Consider the following 5,406-nt stretch of genomic DNA (forward strand, 5'->3'; position numbering starts at 1 on the left):
GATCAAAATAAAAAAGAACTTGCAACTCAGTTCATGTCTCATCTCCTCCATCTTCTTTTTTTCTAGTAAAACAAAATCTAAACATTTGTTTTGTGTTTACATTTACATCACACAAACCCTAAATGTACTGTCTTATTCTCCATAAAAACATTAAAGTTTAGCGAGCTGTTTTTTTAAATATACAATAAAGTTGGCAGGATGAAATTTTGAAATAAAAAGACCAGGAGAGTCTGCATTTTGACTGTTCTTGGTGAAGCAGTAATAAGTAAAAATAGGAAAGAGTGGAGATGTGCTTATGGACTGTAGATATAGATACAAAATCACTAAACGCGTGGAGTATTTGAAAAGTGGTAGGGGTGAAACAAGCTGTTACAACATTAGTCAGTATAAGAATGAAACAGAAAAGAATTCAGCAATAATGTTGCTCATCTACTTGGATGTGAGTGAAGATTGTTGGCCACATAGATGTGATTGAGTTACAGATTGTTGAGCTTCAGTGATACAGTTGGTGTTTATTTCAAAGCAATTATACAGCATGAAAAAAGATGCTAGAATTATGTGAGAGCCAGAGTTTCTATTACTTTGAATTCTGCTTTGACAACATACCAAAGACATGGCTAACTTTGCTATTTTACCACAGCCAGTCCACTTATGTAGTTGGAAACACGAATGCTTTTTGGATACAAACATTCTATCACTTCAGTCCTTTATTGATCACATCAGATCAATTTGAAATTATTATTATGAAATTATTCTAGATTTATATACAATTTTTATCTGAATAAAGACACAATATTTTCAGCTTCTTATATTTAATGGCTTCACTACATGCAGATGAGTGAATAAACTGTAGACTAGTTACAATGATTTAATAGGTAGTAAACATAAAATAAGTGAAGAAGTACTTTAAGATTTGTGCTTTAATTTGTAAATCAATCAAATATAGCAACACACCTCTGCAATGCAAATTAGTATAACTTTTGAATAGGTTACTAAAACAACCAGAATACCTTAATAATCCATAAGCAAATTGTGTAAATAATAATGATGAATGCTTAAGAAAAACTGAAGTCCGGAATAGTTCATCCTATGTTTAGTGTCTGTTTGGGAGCTTCAGGGTTGTTTGGGGTTTTAGAATAAGCTGAAGCAATTGCAAAGACTTTACAGCTTTCTTTTTTCACATATATATTAGGAGCCAGCAGAGTAGGCCAGTCCATTTAGCAACTTGTACATAATGAACACCCTCTGCTGGGTATACAAGAACACGGCACAAATAACTCTCAAGAGCTATAAGATTTCTTTTTCCTTCCATCAGTCCATTTTCTTTGCTGCTTGTTCAACCAGGCTGGAAACCATTCCCAGCCAAAACTGGGTAAAAGCCAGGGGTACACCAGTCCATAACCAGTCTAAAACACAGAAATAGACAACTACAGTCAGTTTAGCATCACCAGTCAGTCACATGTCTTTGTACTCTGGGTGGAAACTACAGTGATGTTAGCCAATTTTTAGACTCAGCTTTATTGTCATTCAGCTATTTGTAATGATAACTAGTTTCAGTCTCAGTATATGCAGTATGCTACTAAACACAATGCAGTATAAGATAACTAAATGAAAAGCTAAAATAAACACACAACTAAGTGCTGAAATATGTTAATAAATAGTGTTTCACACACACACACACAGGTATACACGCACACACACACACACACAAAAGAACACACACACACACACAGGTATACACACACACACACACACACAGATGCTGCCAAACCTGTGTTTAAATGGAGAACTCAGTTAAGTAAATGTTTTGGGGATTTTTGGAGGCTCTAGCTGCTTTGGATGCTCATGTAACCTGTTTCTCATCCAACCACACTAAGCATGAATTGTATTTGCTAAAGTCTGTTTACTCAGTACTTCATCTGGGGTTCTGGAGTGCAAACTGAAAATGCCAAGGTAATTTGAATGTTGTCAAACAAATACTGAGGTGAGAGCTCCTCCAAGGACAAATATGAGCTGGCAGTAAGAACAAGGAAGGAAGATTAAGTTCTCAGAAGCAGCACGCACTGCGTTTATTCAGGGAGGACAAATGATTACACTGAAGCAGTTTTGGTCACTAGGACAGCTGCACACTTAATCCACAAAGATATATTACTATTTAAGTTCCAACACCTTTTATCATCCTCTAAAACCTGTCTGGCGCTTTCAACTGTCACTAAGACGGTAGTGTGTCAGATTGCAGCACCAGTTTAAAATTAGAGACTTAGCAGTAATGTGATAAAACTCTGTGCGAGATACCGTAAAATGTATGCCTAAATGTTCCCCCAGTAGAGTTTCATACTCGATGTTAAATAATAATAAATCAATAACAGATAATCTGTCGGGATGTGTTAGCACTTAAATGTTTTACTGTGTCTGTTTTTGACTACAGTACTTTAAAGAAAACCTAACCTCTAAAGCAAAAGGCAACCTTACTAAATGCATAATGCAAGTTTTAAATGATTTTGTGATTTAAAGAAATGTAATTCTTAAATCACCAATGTGAAAATGTAACCATCTCTTTTTATCTCATCACTGTATAATTTTAGGTACATATATTTATTACTTATTTGGAAGTTATTTGGCTTTAATTTAAACTGTCACTGGTCAAATCTAATGAAAACCACTAAAAGAAACTTTTAAAAAATATATATATATATATAATATAATTTTTTTTTTTTTTTAATTATTATTTGGCTTCACCATCTTTGCTGTTACACAAATCTCCCAAGTATTTAAACCCAGATTTCTAACAGTACCACGTCTTCACATTGTAGCATCTCTGGTCCAGTTCAGTGAAAGAAATTAGTAGAGATGGGGCCTGGTGCGCAAGACTGGCTACAGCTACACCTGGCAATCAAAGCAGCCTTGCCTCTAACTTTAAGCTTGAACAGTTTCCAAATCAATGAATTCACCCATCGTATAGTTGTTACTGTTCAAAAGCTGTAGACATGCATTTTAATTGTTAATGTGGGCATTTCACCATAGGAGTCTGTGGGATTTAGTTTCTCCACTTTGGAGTCAATGTCAAACAGCCTTTCCAGGATCTGCGTTTCTGGTACTTCCGTGTGGACGTTTCTGCTTGACTAAATTTTCTGAGTTAAAGCCAGCTGATCTATTTGCTTTGAGTCAGACTAAGAGTTTCTGTTATCATTAAACCATGCCAAGCCAACAGTGCATGTGCTGCTATAACATACGAAAAGCAAACATTGTCTACTTTGACATGTTTTTTGGGAAAGGTTTTGTTGGCACAATTAACATTGGCTCTGGTAAAACAAGCAGTTCATTGTATCTGACCTTTAGAAAAAAGTACATGGGCAAGAGATTGTCATTATTTATTATGATTATTCTTAATCTAAAAGATATCAGGTATAATAATATAGATCATGTAGGACTTATTCTGAATGTGAGTCTATGATCTTGATATAATATTTATTATTTAAACGGATTTACCTAAATCCAGAAAATCTTAGTGTCATTTAAAAAGAAATTACACCTCGCATTATTGGTGTTTAGTTTAGGGTCATGAATAAATACTCTTAATCCGAAAATGAAAAGGTTACATGTAGGGGTTAAAGGAGAATATAGCAGGTGTATGTGAGGGAAAAATATCCCTTCGAAATAAGTTGCATATTAATATGTATTGTGAACTCCACTATATATTAAAATGTGTACAAATTGTGGTCAGCTGACCTGTGACGCTGCTCTTTGTGGATTTGGCCAACTGAATTCAACATGACATGAGCAGATGTCTCATGCCTACATGTTATAAAGCTAGTATAAAATGTCAAATTTGGCAAGTAAATTTTATCAGCATCATCCTCTTAAATACATGAATGCTACCCTTAATGTAGCCTAATACTAACCATGTGCACCCCAACCTTTTTATTACACAATTATTATTATACTACAGTTTGTTTTGCAGGAAGTTTCACAAAAACAAAACTCTGCAGTATATAATATACAGTTCCAATATTTGATTAAAAAAATAAATAGGACTTTAAGGAAAATTTCTGTCCAGTTTATCAAATGCCACCTACAGTGCAGTTATCTTTGAAAAAAACAAACAAAATCTTCCTGTCTTGTCCTGCCTTTCTTACATCTTACTCTGACAGTGTCAGATCTTATTGTTATTTTTCACGTTTTCAGTCTCTACACAATAGAGGCACAGTAGCTACATTTACTTATCTAAATGTTAAACTTTTATGTTTGGTGAAATCTGCTGAGCTGCTGAGATTGAAAAGGTAAAAATGTTAGTCTGATTATGTTCGCCTTATTACGGAGCCCCGCGAGGGGCATGGGAGAAAAAAATTACGATGAACTTTTGCGAGATCTCGCAAAATAAACTCGGGATCTCGCAAAAGTTGAATTCCAACAATGGCGGCAGCTACTTAGTTGTAATATTACTCTTTCTGGGCCACAAAATAAACTTTTAAGATATTTTGAGGCGTGAATGTAGTTGTGTAAACGTCAAATATCTGCTCGGTTTACAAGACATAACATATTTGCAAAAGTGCTCCGATGTTTTCGGAGATGTCTGACACCCACCATCTCGAAGCTGACGGGAGGTCAAGACCTACTACAGCTGGGGGGAACACCGCTCTCCCGGCACATCTTGCCTCGACCTCCCGGTCGGCTTTGAGCTGGCGGCCTCCGAAGAATGCGGCTAAAACTTTTGCGAGATCCCGAGTTTGTTTTGCGAGATCTTGCAAAAGTCCGTCTTAATTTTTTTTTCTCCCATGTCCCTTGCGGGACTCCATACCTTATTTTGTAGAGCTAGGTAGAATTATCTATTATAAACACAACTTTGGGCATCTGCAACATAAATGCACCACAGGGATTACAAGTAAAAACGATGTGTTGGAGGTGTAAGCAGGCTTTGGCATGCCATTATTTTCCCTTTTCTGAGTAAATGTCTCCATGCTGTCAACCATATTGTTTATAACCTGCCTGTTAGGTTTCATTCTCACTCGTAAATCAACCAATGACAAATGCAAGAGTCTTGTAGTCACTCACTTGTAATCACAGGAGGTTGCTGTTGCTAGCACCAGCCGTGGAAAAGTGCAAGAGGTGGGACAGCAGTCTCGACAACAGATTGAGGAAGAGAGAGGAAGGTGAAAGTAATGTGGTTAGAACCAAGATAATTAGGAAGAAAGAGATTCAAGGATTCAGGTAAAATCAATGGCTACCTTTACCTCTTAATACCTAAAGTGTAGCTTTTAACTGTCATACACTTGAAGTGCAACAACTGTACCAACCCGATGAAGTTAAAAAAAAAAAAGGAATTTATAACATAATGTGTATGCATGATAAATATACACCACCAGTCAAAAGTGTTAGAACGCCTCAATTTTAACATTTTTGTTGAAA

Source organism: Haplochromis burtoni, unplaced genomic scaffold (assembly GCF_018398535.1).
Source record: "Haplochromis burtoni strain Fernald_Lab_line unplaced genomic scaffold, NCSU_Asbu1 Contig_1797, whole genome shotgun sequence".
Taxonomy (NCBI): domain Eukaryota; kingdom Metazoa; phylum Chordata; class Actinopteri; order Cichliformes; family Cichlidae; genus Haplochromis; species Haplochromis burtoni.